The sequence below is a fragment of the Elaeis guineensis genome, chromosome 7 (genome assembly GCF_000442705.2).
Source record: "Elaeis guineensis isolate ETL-2024a chromosome 7, EG11, whole genome shotgun sequence".
Classification (NCBI taxonomy): Eukaryota; Viridiplantae; Streptophyta; class Magnoliopsida; order Arecales; family Arecaceae; genus Elaeis; species Elaeis guineensis.
Window position 1 is genome coordinate 77,626,393 of NC_025999.2, and position 15,130 is coordinate 77,641,522.

A 15,130-nucleotide genomic window follows, 5' to 3' on the forward strand; every position below is an offset into this window, starting at 1 on the left:
TTTCAGGAGCAAAATCATAATTTTATCAAGTTCTGCTTCGAAAGCCTCAAGAGTAAGAACAGAAGATTTGTGATCTATTGAAGGTAATTTTATATTTTTTGGATGTATATTTTGAGAGAAAATCAAGTTTAAAGAAAATGGTAGACCCTATGAGTCGACCCCTATGATGGAAAATCTCCGTAATGGCTAGTTTTTCAGCTCATTTTGGCCGTATATAATGCTCATTTAATACACTCCAACAGCTCTAATCCTGTCCAGATTTTTCTCTAGCATCCATTGAAGATATAAAGGCACTTGAAGGAGGAAAAAAGTGAAGAGATTCAAGCATCCATTTGAGCCGTAAGCAAAAAGCCCTCTTCAAGCAAAAAGAAGCTTTCATTTCAAGTTCACCAACCCCTCAAGAGCTCATTCAAGTTTTCAACAACCTTAAGAAAAATCAAAAAAGCTTCTTTCTTGTTGTGTAAAGTGTATTTAAAGTTTTATTTGCTCATTAAAGGAGCTAAACTTGTATTTCTTTGTCATTAACTCTTATACTCTATTTTTGTCTTGATTTTTAGTTTTGGGAGGATTCTAAAATTTGGATAGGTTGATCCGAATCTTGAATCGGATTGTATTAGATTAACTTGTACTCGAAAAATAAGTGTTCTAGCTTGGGATAGCTAGAGTTGGAGGTATCGACGTTGTATTCTTGTTGAATACGTTTTAATAAATTTAAATTCTCAAGTAGGAGCTTGGAGAGTGGATGTAGGTGTAAGATTGACATCGAACCACTATAAATCTTGATTGTTTGTGGTGTGCTTACTTGCTCTTTATCTAAACTTCTTTATATTCTTGCATTCTTGCATCTCATTTTTACACTTTGCTTAAATCACTTACTACATATAACTTGCTTATTATTATTTAATCCTTGTGGTTCTAAATTAACTTTAAAATTTCAAAAACCCAATTTACCCCCCCTCTTAATTTGCATAGCTGGGCAACAAGTGGTATCAGAGCTTGGTGCTCTAGTTCTACTTTGATTTAACCATCAAAGAGCTAAAGATCATGGCAACTCAAGTTGGTGCTTCACTAGCCGAGGGGCAGTCCACAAACCGATCTTCACTTTTCAATAAGTCAAACTACACCTATTGGAAAGCTCGGATGAAAATTTTTATTCAAGCACTTGACTATGATATATGGAGTATCATAGTTAATGGACTACACACACCCACTAAGATAATTGATGGTGTAGAATCAACTAAACCCGAAAAAAAATTGGATGAGTTTGACAAAAAAATGGCTCAACTCAATGCTAAAGCCATGAATGTTTTATATTGTGCTTTAGATGCTAATGAATTTAATCGCATTTCAACATGCATATCGGTTAAGAAAATATGGAATATGTTAGAAGTAACACATGAAGGTACTAATCAAGTTAAGGAATCAAAAATTAACATACTTGTGCATAAATATGAACTCTTTAAAATAGAACATGATGAATCAATAATTAAAATATTTACTCATTTTATGAATATTATTAATGATCTAAAAAGTCTTGATAAGTCTTATTCTAACAGCGATCTTGTGAGAAAGATTCTTAGATCTTTACTAAGGACTTGGGAGGCCAAAGTGACCGCAATTCAAGAAGCCAAAGATCTGAATGCTTTATCCTTGGAGGAGCTTCTAGGATCGCTAATGACACACAAGCTAAGCATGAAACAATATCAAGAAAAAGATGTCAAGAAGAAGAGGATAATCGTCCTCAAATCCATTGCTCAACTCAATGAAAAATTCGATGAAACAGAAAATGAAGAGCAAGATGAAGAAATAACCCTCATCACTAGAAAGTTTAAAAGATTTTTGAAGAAAAGAAAACAAGGGATGAGGAAGAGGCCACCTACAAAAGGGAAGCATAGCAAGGAGAAGGATAAGGAGCAGCCTTTTATTTGTTTTAAATGTAAGAAGCTGGGGCACTTTAGGTCTGAATGTCCACAACTTAAGAAGGACCCCAAGAAGTATAAGAAAAAAGCTATGGTGGCTACATGGAGTGATAGTGATGAATCAAGATCCAAAGAAAAAGATTCACATGAATAAATCAACTTGTGCCTTATGACACATAAAAATGAGGTAAACGCTGAAACTTCCAATGACTTTACTTTTGAAGAACTTCAAGAAGCATTTTATGATCTAGTTGATGATCTAAAGAAGTTAGGGATAAAGAACAAAGAATTAAAATCAAAGAATCAATCTTTACTAAAAGAAAATAAGATTATTTCAAATAAAAAATTGATCTTGACACAAGAAAATCTGAACTTGAAAAATGAAATTACTAAGTTAAAATCTATGGTAGAAAAGTTTACTCTAAGTTTAAATAAACTTTAAATGATACTTGATAATCAAAAGGCCGTATATGATAAAGTCGGTCTTGGCTACAACCTTTTAAAGAAACAAAAATTTTTGAAAAATATCTTTGTAAATTCATCAAGCAACAAATTTTCAAATATTACTTACTTTAAATATGATAAAATAGGACACAAATTCTATACATGTTTCTCTAACAAATCTGAAAATTCTAATGTGAAGAAAATATGGGTTCCAAAAGGAACCATTGTGACTAACAAAAAAGGATCCAAGAAAACTAGGGTACCTAAAGTCAAAACTTGATTTTTATATATAGGTGTGTCTTGCATCCCAAGGAACAAATCAAAAATGATATCTTGATAGTGGGTGCTCAAAATACATAACCGATGATGAATCTCAATTCATCACACTTGATGCAAAAGATGGAGGGATGGTCACCTTTGGAGACAATGGCAAAGAAAAGATCATCGGTATAGGTAACATTGGTATCACTCCCTCCAAGTATATTGAACATGTTTTATTAGTAGATGTTTGAAATATAATCTATTAAGCATTAGTCAATTCTGTGACAAAAGGTACAAAGTTATTTTTGAATCTTCATTATGCATAGTAACTAATCCCAATGATGAAGGCATTAAATTTGTTGGGCATAGACATAGTAATATTTATATGATAGATTTGAATGATCTTTCTAAGATAAACATGCAATGCCTAGTAGCCTTGAATATCAAAATTAATGAGACTAGTTGGCTTTGGCACCGTAGGCTTGCACATATTAACATGCATTCACTTTCAAAACTTATTAAAAAAGAATTAATTACTGATTTATCTAAATTAAATTTTAAAAAGGATAGAATTTGTGATGCATGCCAACTAGATAAACAAACAAAAGTCTCATTCAAATCTAAAAATATTGTTTCAACTTCTAGACATTAGAATTATTGCACATGAATTTATTTGGACCCACTAGAACTACTAGTTTAGGTGGCAAACGATATGGCTTTGTAATTATTGATGATTTCTCTCATTTTACATGAATTTTCTTTTTGGCACATAAGGATGAAACTTTTCATGTGTTCTCAAAATTTTATCGAAAAATTACTAATGAAAAAGATCTTTCAATTCAAAATATTCGAAGTGATCATGAAACCGAATTTGAAAATCAAGATTTTGAAAAATTTTGTGATGAAAAAAGTATTGACCACAACTTTTCAGCACCTAGGACACCCCAACAAATTGGGATAGTAAATAGAAAAAATAGAACCCTTGAAAAAATAGCCCGCACCATGCTATGTGAAAGCAACCTTCCAAGATATTTTTGGACGGAAGCAATTAACACGGTATGTTACATTTTAAATCGTGCTTTAGTTAGACCAATTCTAAAGAAAACACCCTATGAGCTTTAGAAAGGAAGAAAATCAAATATTATATTTTTTTATATTTTTGATTGTCAATGTTTTGTTTTGAACAATGGTAAAGAGAGATTAGAAAAATTTGATGCAAAATTTGATGAAGCTATTTTTTTTGGTTACTCCTCTTCTAGCAAAGCTTTTAGAGTTTTCAACAAAAGAACTTTAGTAGTAGAGGAGTCAATACATATTGTTTTTGATGAGATGAATGATCTTCCTTCAAGGAAGAGTAAAAGTATTGATGATGCAGATTCTCTTATAGAAGGGATGAAGGAGCTCATCCTAAAAGACTCAACAATTCAAAATGAAGAAGAACATGAAAATAAATAAGAGGATGAAGGTGAAGAACAACAAAAACAATATCAAGATACAAATGATCTACCCAAAGAATAGAAGTATGATCACAATCACTCCAAAGAATTAATCATTGATGATCCTACACATGGAGTAAGAACTCATTCTTCACTTAGAGATGCATACAATCATTTTGCATTTGTTTCTTATTTTGAACCTAAAACCATAGATGAAGCTGAAAAAGATTATAATTGGATAAATACAATGCATGAGGAACTTAATCAATTCGAAAGAAATAATGTATGGACTTTAATATCAAGACCTAAAAATTATCTAGTAATTGGCACAAAATGGGTATATAGGAATAAATTGGATGAACATGGAAATATAATTAGGAATAAAGCAAGATTGGTTGCAAAGAATTATAATCAAGAAGAAGAAATTAATTTTAATGAGACCTTTGCACCTGTTGCTAGATTAGAAGCAATTAGGCTTTTACTTGCATATGCATGCTTTATGAATTTTAAGTTATTCCAAATGGATGTCAAAAGTACTTTTCTAAATGGTTATATTGCTGAAGAAGTATATGTAGAACAACCTCTCGATTTTAAAAATCATGCTTTTCCTAATCATGTTTTCAAATTAAACAAAGCATTATATGGTTTAAAACAAGCACCTAGGGCTTGGTATGAAAGGTTAAGTAAATTCTTGCTTAATAATGATTTTTCAAGAGAAAATGTAGATACAACCCTTTTCATTAAAAAAAATCATGATGATATCTTAGTTATACAAATATATGTTGATGACATTATATTTGGATCTACTAATGAAACTCTATGTCAAGATTTTGCTAAGCTCATATAGGGGGAGTTCGAGATTAGCATGATGGGAGAACTTACATTCTTCCTCAGACTCTAAATCAAACAAACAAAGAAAGGAATCTTCATCATCCAAAATAAGTACACAAGAGAACTACTTAAAAGATTTAGAATGGAGGGCTCCAAAGCAATTGGTACCCCCATAAGCCCATCATGTAAGCTTGACAAGGATGAAGGAGGTAAAAATATAGACTCAAAACTTTATAGAGACATGATTTGTTCTTTATTATATTTAACTACTAGTAGACCAGATATTGTGTTTAGTGTTTGTTTATATGCACGCTTTCAATCAAATCTAAAAGAATCACATTTAAATACAGTTAAAAAAAATTCTTAAATATTTAAAAGGTACACAAACTCTAGGATTATGATATTTTAAGGACTCATCAATTGACTTAATAGGATATTCAGATGTCGATTTTGCTGGATGTAGATTAAATAAAAAAAGTACTAGTGGAACTTGCCAATTTCTAGGAGTTAACTTAATCTCTTGATTTAGCAAGAAGCAAAATTTGATGGCATTGTCTATGGTCGAGGTCGAATATATTGCAGTCGGAAGTTGCTATGCTCAAATCTTGTGGATTAAGCAACAACTTAAGGACTTTGGCATCAAACTCAATGAAACTCTTATAAGATATGACAACACTAGTGCTATTAATCTAACTAAAAATCTAATTTAGCACTCTAGATCAAAGCATATTGAAATTAGACATTATTTCATAAGAGAACATGTCCAAAATAATGATATAATTCTTGATTATGTATGTACTGAAAAATAATTGGCTGACATCTTTACCAAGACCTTAAGTGAAGATAGATTTTGTGAAATTAGGAGAGAATTAAAAATTCTTGATCTATCAACTTAAGCATCTTTTTGATTCCAAGTTCTTTTTATCAAAAATTCATTAAATCAAAATTTTTGAGCTTAATTCTCTTCTCTCCTTTTTTAAAAGCTCCAAACTATCTTTCATATGATCAATCTCTTAAATAAACACCCTTCAGTTTCAATTTTTTTTTTTGAAATTTTTTCATCATTTTTTTTATTTTTCTAGCCATGAGTCGACCCCTAGGGTCGATCCTAGGGTAAACTTGTAATTTTCATTAAAACCTATCGGACGCTCTGTTTTATTGAGAAATCTCCATTTGTAAAGGAGCCGACCCTTTGCCTTTCGTCTTCCTCATCCCACCGAACAAAAATCTCCTCCCTCTCCACTCTCTCAACCGCAAAAAAATTCTCTTAAAATCCCTCTTCCCATTGTATTTTCCCCTTCAAATTGTCCTTTTAGAAACTAAATCCTCTTCCTTTTCTTCTTCATTTGGGCGGATCAAACTTACCCTAGCTTTAAACCCTCTTCTCCAAACCGGCGGTCTATCTCCCCAAGATCTTTGTTTTTCTTCTAAAATCCTTTCCACTCTCCTCTCATTAGGTCTCTTAAGCTATTTGCAAGTCTCTCTTATCCGAAATGGCTCCCAAATTGAAACTACCGCAGAGAAGAAAGTCTGTTCGTGGGTTAGAGGAGGATGTGCATAGAAAAAGAATGGTAGCCAAGCCCTCTCCTGCTCCAACCCCAGTTCCAGGTCCTGCTCCAGCTTCTTCACAGTCCCCACTTAGTCCAAACAAAGTACCACTCTCTAATCGAAAAGTAGAACCCAAGAAGAACATAGATTTTAAGTTTTTTTGAAAATGAGGGGTTCTCAATTGGATCAAAAATTAAAAGTCAAAGATGGGAGTTTTACTGTCTATTGAAAGAAAATACTTATGTTGATTTGATCAGAGAATTTTACCTGAATTTAAGTTACTACAATGAAACAGTAAAGTCTTCAGTGAAAGGTGTTAACATTGTTCTTGATCTATTGCTTTCGGAATAAATCTTGCACTTGCCTTGTGAAGGTTATACTCATATGGAGCTCCCAATCAAAGAAGAGGGACTAAGTGTTATTTTAGAAAGAATATTTACTAAAAATTTAAATAAATTAGAAGCAAGGATACTTTCAGTAGAGATGAGACTTTTGCATCATATGGTGATCAAACTTTTTGTCTCTAGGAGTGGCAGGCATGACCTCTTATCTGGTAGGGATATATGCATCATGTACCATGTGATCACCGAGACTCCTTGAACCTTCCTGCTCTGATGTTTGAGGCCATGAGGGAGACCCTAAATAGGTCTAAGGCTCACTTGCTTTATGGTATGGCACTCACCCTGGTCTTTAAGAGGTTCGGAGTCTATTTTGAAGGAGAGGCAATCACCAAGTTATCACATTCTGACACCATCAACCGCCACACACTGCACTGCATGGGTTTTATAAAGACTGATGGCGGTTGGTCGAAGGGTATTGAGGAGAGAGCAGAAGAGAGAGCAGAGGAGAGAGTAGAGGAGGAACCATCTTCACCTCTTCGTGATCACAGAGCATCTACTGATATTTAGTTCATGTCTGATCACGAGGCTAGTCCCTCAAGTCAGTGAGGAGGGATGCTTCTGTACTACAGTCAGGGAGCAGAATAGATCCTTCAGAGATCAGATTTGCAGATGATTAGATTGAGTTGATGTCCTAGCGTGTTGCTTTCATTTTATCCCAGCAGTTTGCTACCTCAGGTTTTACTCAGAGGATAACATCTCAGGCTGTTTCAGATCAGACCTTGATCCCTTATATCTCTATTATCTTTCAGATGCTTACAGCTCAATTCGCACATATTGAGGAGCTTGAGGGATATATTCTGAGACTGACAGACAGAGTTTTAGATTTGCAGAGGCAGGTATTAGCCTTATCCTATCTCCAGCCACAAAAGAACATCATGGAGGTCTCCGACCTGTCTGCAGAGACGACTAGGCTTTGAGGCATTTTGCAAAGTGACTTTGATTTTTTGAGGAGAGAGATCAGGGGCTCCAGTGAGACATCTCTACTCAGATTGATACCTTGATGTAGTCCTTGTCGAGAGCTTTGGAACAATTGGACACCATCAGACTTTCTCTCCTAGCATAGTCCATAGCTTCCCAAGCTCCAAGACCTTCTCGCTCTTTTGCTCGTGCCGGTACTTCTTATTAGATGTGTGCCCTAGATGCCAGATCGGCTGACACATTCCTGTACAGATCTAAGGGTAAATTTATAATTTTGATTATAAATGAATAAAAGGATTATTCTTCTATCACATTGTGTACATTGTGTCTGTGATACATCCTTTGAGTTAGTGGAAATGTAAATTTATATTTTCAAGAGTTGAAAATTTAAGGCATGAATTTACATAACTAACTCATAAATAGCTCCTGACCATAGGATCATCACGAGAATGGTGATCGATCCGGAAGGTTGGTGTACGATCGCTTCCTTATGATAGATGTGTCTTGAGTCTACGGTGTGAAGATACCAGAGCGAGAGTACAGATATTCACTAAAAATAAGAGTACTGAGCGTGATCATATCAAGCAGTCATAAGAAAGTCTACCTTCTCATCGATTACTAGCTCGATGCTGTAATTGTGTGTCTAGTTCTTTGACCTGAGTGCATCGAATTCACCTTGAGTGTATTATAGTTTGACTACACCATAACTCGATCTCCTAGTCATTCGAAACCCTGAGGTGTATGTTAGCTGTAGCATATTCATTGTAGGAACTAGGTCGCACCAAGATGGGATCTATCAACCTCGGTAAATGAGAGGAGCAGTCCTATGATAATCGAAAGATCGAGTCCTTAAGCCCATAACCATGGCAGAGTGAAATAATGGAAAAAGAGTTTTCCATTGGGGTTTCACCTCAGACTCAGATCGATCGATTGATTCATATGACTGATGTTGGGTTTGACGAGTTCACCTTAACCCTAATTCAGTCGGAACTCATGATAGAGGAACTCAATCACACAGGTGACTGCACCAAGAGGTTCGTCTTTAGTTCTGATGGATTACCACCACATAGTGCTAGGTGTCACTGGTAGATTTTGAGAGCAATCAGAATGATATTGATGATCAATCATTCTAATTGTCTGAATCAGAAGAGTTCTGGTCTATCGAAAGGAGTTTCGATGATGTCGATGATGAGATCATGACATGTCTCATTACCATACGGAATTGAACCTAACTGGGTCACACAAACAAGGGTTAGGATCTGGATGTCATCAATTGGGCTAACTCAATTGATTTGGATTAGATCCAATTAGGTTCAAGGAAATCGTGCTAGCACATGATTGAGCCTAACTTTTTTCTCGTGTAATCTATTCTGTCTCTACTGAGCCAAATATGATTTGATTCATCCAGAGAACCTTGAAAAGGTTTCTCTCAGTTTAAATGAAGCTTGTCCAGCTCAGAAAAGACTTATTTTAATTCATGAGATGAATTTAAGACAACACCTGCTAATTCCTAGCACCTGCCAATTTCATTTTAGGACATCTGTCAGAAGTTGACATATGGGTCTTAAACTGAAGAGGGCTCATTGGAGAATTTTTGTGGAGTGTCCACATGTCAAAACCCAATTGAATTGGATGCCATAATCAGATTATGGCATGAGCCCAATTGGATTAAAGTGGGCGTCCCAAATGGATAAGAACCAAAGAGTCCTGATAAACATGAACTCTTTGGCGCCACCTTGATTGAGCTTATCCAATGTTGGCACCAACTTAGGAGAGAGGGTGGGGTTCTTATCTGATGTGATCAGATGACATCATGCCACCAATCAAATTTTTTTTAAAATTTATTAGAATTTTTTGATTGATTGAATGATGTGGCACTACGCAGCATACAGGGTCTATATAAATCCTACTGCGCCTAAGGTTTCGTGGAAGAAATTATTTTATGCACAAAACCCAATAGCTGCTGCCCCTCCCCTCTTCACTATATCCTCCCTACTCTCCTTCCTCCCCTCTTCACATCCAAAGAGTTGGACGTCCATCTGGCAAAGATCCAAGGCGTGGTGACGCCTGGAACAGAAGGCTGTAGGACATCTTCGACAGGCTGCTGCTCCAACTTCAAAAGGAGTTTTGAAGCACTTTCAAATTAGATAAAGATCTAATTTTTGGAGCGTAGATTTATGAGGAGAAGATGTTCCAAATCCTACCTGAGTGGATATCGGTAGAGGTCAGACGCTTGTATGGCTACATCAGAACCTCGGACTGTGCAGAGATCATCTACAGGGTAATCAGATTACCCTTGAGGTACTTCTTCTTTCATCATAGTTTTAGATTTAATTTTAGATTTTAAATGTCAGATAATAAAATTAGATCTAGAAAATTAGATCTAAAATATATAGGATAAATTTTTTAAAAATTATTCCACCCCAGATTTGATGAAATCTGAAAGATCCTACGTAGAGAAAATATTTCTCCTCCTTCAAGTGGTATCAGAGCCAGGTTGTTGGCTCTATTTCAGATCTATTTTAGATCTAATTTTAATTTTAATTTATTTAATATTAAAAAATTTCAGATGTCACATCAGATGTGATAGGATCTAAAATTAAAATATTTAAAATTAAATCTAAGAAGATCCAACATGCATAAGATGCATGACTAGACTAGGATTAGTTGAATCCATGAATGGTCTTAAGTTTTATATTTTAATGAGATTAAAATATAAATTAAATCTAATTTATTATTTATTTTTTTGATATTATAAGTATTATAATTAGATCAAAAAATAAAAAATAAAATTTTAATTTTTTCATAAAATTGATCTGCAGTATGTCTAGACTAGTTGTAGAATTATTCTAGTAACTTGTCTAGAATAGATTTAATTTTGAATAGTTCAATTTAAATCTTATTTTTCAGATATTACATGTGATGTATCAGATTTGAAAGCATTTTAATTAGATTGATTTTTGGTACATGAGATGTATGCAAAGCATGTATTAGTTAGATCTTAAATTGTATATGTGATATGTTAATTTAGATCTAACTAGTTTTATAGTTAAATTTATATTTCTGATTAAGGTGTTCCTCATGGTCATTTGGTCATAAAAACAAAGTAAGATTTTAAGACCCTCTCTTTCCATTCAATGGGGTGTTCATATGACGTATAGGGGTGCCACACGTTCATCCTTAATCAGAAATCAAAATTTACTTTTCTACAAAACCCTAGATCCTAAAACCTTAGGATTTATTTTACATGTTTTGTTTATGAACCTAAACTTAATTAATGAATTAAGCTTATGAAAATTAAGTTAGATCTAAAATTAAGAATTTCAGATCTAAGATATTTTTATAAAATTAGGTTTGGACTTGGGTAGCTTAATTAGGTCTAGCGGTTGATCAAACCGAATCAAGAGTTGGTTAGATGGGATCATGAAAGCCAATAATTGACCAGCCTAATAGGATTAAGTCTGGGTTAAAGTCGAATCACATTTAGATGTGACTCGATCAAGTTAAGACCTAATTTGGCTCAGTGGTTAGAGCCTGGATTGTAGGCTAACCCAATTAGTTTTGGTTCGATAATTGGTGTCTAAGGTAAGTTGGACAGATGCGACCGACTGATTTTTAATTGGAAGCTACTCAACTCGAATGCGTTCTTGTCGAGTTAATGGCATATCCCTCCCACCGGTCTCACTTACCTGGCCATATATGTCGACTCAGTTCTAATTAGAGGTGGCTAACAATTCGAGCTAACCCATGCCACCAGGTTAGTCATAATTGTTATGACTATGTCAAGTCAAGTTTAATGAGACCTAAATAAATCTTTCTAAGAAAATATTAAGTCTAGGTCTTTCACCATTGTGGATGTGCGGGCCCTTTCCGGGATTAATTGTTCTCGGCTGGTTATAGTGGCTCAGTTGCACCGGAAAGATGCAACCATGTCCATTAGGCATTGGATGCTACGGATTAGAGGATGGGTTGGGCTCAATATTTCGGATACGGTGAGGGACCCAATTAGAAATCTAGTTCGTGCAAATGGTGGGTTTGACTTAACTAAGGATTGGAGCAATATCTCGGACATAGTGAGCTTCATGAATTAGAGACCAAGTTTTGGGTGCACCATGATTAGAGAATCATTGGACAAGAGTTGTCCACTCATTGGTTGACGCATCATCAATAACTGTTAGGTGAGGTGGTGAGCCAGTCGGTGAGACCGCACCACCCATTAGAAATCACTGATCACGGAGATTTTCACATCTCTACCAAGAGAGTGTAGGGATTTGAGAAAATAGTGAAAGCCTAATTTGTTTAAAAATGAAAACCCTAAATAAATTGGTTGAGTCTGATTATAAAATCTAACTAAAAACTTTTGACTCTCTATAGAAAACATGTCTACCTCAAACCCCCTGACCAAAATTCTAGACACCCATAGACTGACTGGATCCAATTTCAAAGACTGATTGAGGAACTATAGAATTATTCTGAATTTTAAAAAATTGACTCATGTCTTGGACCAGGACCCACCTGTCATGCCAGCACATCCGACTGCTAAACAGAGAGCGTCTTTGGAAAAGTGGATGGATGATGATAACAAAGCAATGTACCACATGTTGGGTGCAATGTCTGATGACTTACAGCATCAACATGAGAACATTTTGACTACCCGCCAAATATTGGCTCACCTACAAGAGTTGTTTGGTGAACAGAGTCACGCGGCCAAGTATCAAGTCTGTCAAAGACTTTTTAAGGCCAAGATGCATGATGGGCAATCAGTCCAAGATCATTGTTTGACAATGATCAAGGATATTAAGGAGCTTGAGAAGCTCGGTATCATCTTAGACAAGAATTTTTAGATTGATGTGATCCTTCAGTCCTTGTCCGATGCATATGGTCAGTTCATCATGAACTTTCATATGCATAAGATGCAGTGTACCTTGGCCGAGTTAATGAATATACTGGTTACGGTTGAGCTTTCTATGAAGGGTTCAAAAGGCTCAGTTCTTACTGTGGAGCAGACTTCTTCCAAGAGAAAGTCTTTTAGAAAGAAAAAGAAGCTTGCGAAGAAGCAGAAGGTGGATGGCAAGAAGAAGAAGACAGAACCGAAGAAGAAGGCTGTTGATAAAAAAAAATATTTCCACTGCCAATCAGACGGCCATTGGAAGTAGAACTGTCCTCAATACCTGACCACCCTGAAGAACAAGAAGGATGATCCTTCTGGAGGTATGCTCATTTTAGAATCTAATCTTACGGTTTCTTCTACATCCAGTTGTGTGCTTGACTCTGGTTCTGGTGCTCATTTGTGCACTTCTATGTAGGGTCTTGAGGAGAGCAAGAGGCTGAGGGATGGGGAGATGATCCTATGCATCGGAAACGAAGCAAGAGTTGCTGCTGTGGCCGTGGAACCTACCAACTGTGATTACCGTTAGGATTAGGTTTAGTTTTAAGAGACTGTTATTATGTGCCTGCAGCAAGCAGAAATATGATTTCTGTTTCATGTTTAGCACAAGAAGGCTATGTGATTAGCTTTCATGAGGACCATTGTAATATTTTTTATGAAAATAATAAAGTTGCAGATGGTTTTCTTATTAACGGTCTCTATCAGCTACATATTGATGTATCTATATTTAAAATTGAGCAAAATGTGAATGCCATAGGAATTAAAAGGCCTAGAGATAGTCTAAATGATAAGTATCTGTGGTACCTATAGCTAAGTCATATAGTGGAAGACAGGGTTAACAAATTGAAAAAATCTGAGCTATTGAGTCCGTTGACTTTCGAGTCATATCCAATTTATGAATCATGCCTTCAAGGCAAAATGATCAAGCTTCCTTTTGTGGGACATGGGGAAAGGGCCACAGACCTACTTGCCCTAGTACATACAAATGTGTGCGGCCCATTTGATGTGCCAGCTAGAGCAACTACATCTACTTCATTATCTTTACCGATGATATATCTAGGTACGAGTATGTGTTTCTAATGAAATACAAGTCTAAGCTTTTGAAAGGTTCAAAGAATTCAGACATGAGGTAGAAAAATAAATAGGAAAGGCCATTAAAATTCTTCGATTAGATCGAGGAGGTGAATACCTTAGTCGGGAGTTCCTAGACTATCTTAAGGACAATGGCATAGTCTCTCAATGGACTCCATCTGGAACGTCTCAACTCAATGGGGTTTCATAACGAAAAAATCGGATCCTATTAGATATGGTCCGTTCGATGATGAGCTTCACGGACCTCTCCAAATTTCTTTGGGGATATTGTCTCATGACAGCAATTTATGTATTGAATAAGGTTCCCTCTAAAACCATTCCTACCACACCATATGAGATATGGCATGGTAAGAAGCCAAATCTGAATCATCTCAGAATTTGAGGTTCTCCAGCTCATGTCAAGAGACAGCGACGGACAAATTAGAGTTCAAGTCTTTTAGAGCTCGATTCATAGGATATCCTAAAGAGTCATTAGGATACTATTTCTATATTCTGGAAGACCACAATGTGATTGTGAGTCGAAATGCTATTTTTCTTGAAAAACAGTTTATTCAAGATGGTGGCATCGGAAGAATAGTTAAGCTCAAGGAGAATATCTCCTAAGAGCAACGAGCTCAAGAACCTGAGGAATCTAATCAATCAGAACTAGTCCCAACACAACCTCTTCCATCTGTAGATTGACTAGAGTTTTTCGTCCTCCTGAAAGATACTTAGGTACCATACAAGAGAAAGTAGAGAAAATGTTCCTCATGAAAAATGGGGCTCATGGTGATGATCCCAAGACCTATGATGAAGCAATATCAGATATCGACTCCAAAAAATGGTTAGAGGCAATGAGATCAAAAATTGACTTGATGCACTCAAACCAAGTCTGGACCTTGGTAGATCCACCTGAAGATATTGTACCTATTGGGTGTAAATGGATCTTCAAGAGAAAGATAGGTGCAGATGAAAATATGGAGACATTCAAGGCTAGGCTCGTAGTGAAAGATTATAGTCAGCGCGAAGGCATTGACTATCAGGATACCTTTTCGCCTGTAGCCATGCTAAAATCCATCCGCACATTGCTTGCTGTTGCAGCCTATTTCGATTATGAAATATGGCAGATGGACGTGAAAACGGCATTCTTAAATTGACATCTTGAGGAAGATATCTATATGGAATAGCCGCTTGGTTTCACATCCAGTGATGATGATCACAAGATCTGCAAGCTGCAAAGGTCCATTTATGGACTTAAGCAAGCATCTCGAAGTTAGAATACTCGTTTCAATGATGTGATCAAAATGTTTGGTTTCATCAAGAATGAGGAGGAACCATGTGTGTTCAAAAAGATCAGTAGGAGTGCAGTTGTCTTCCTCATATTGTACGTAGATGACATCCTTCTAATTGAGA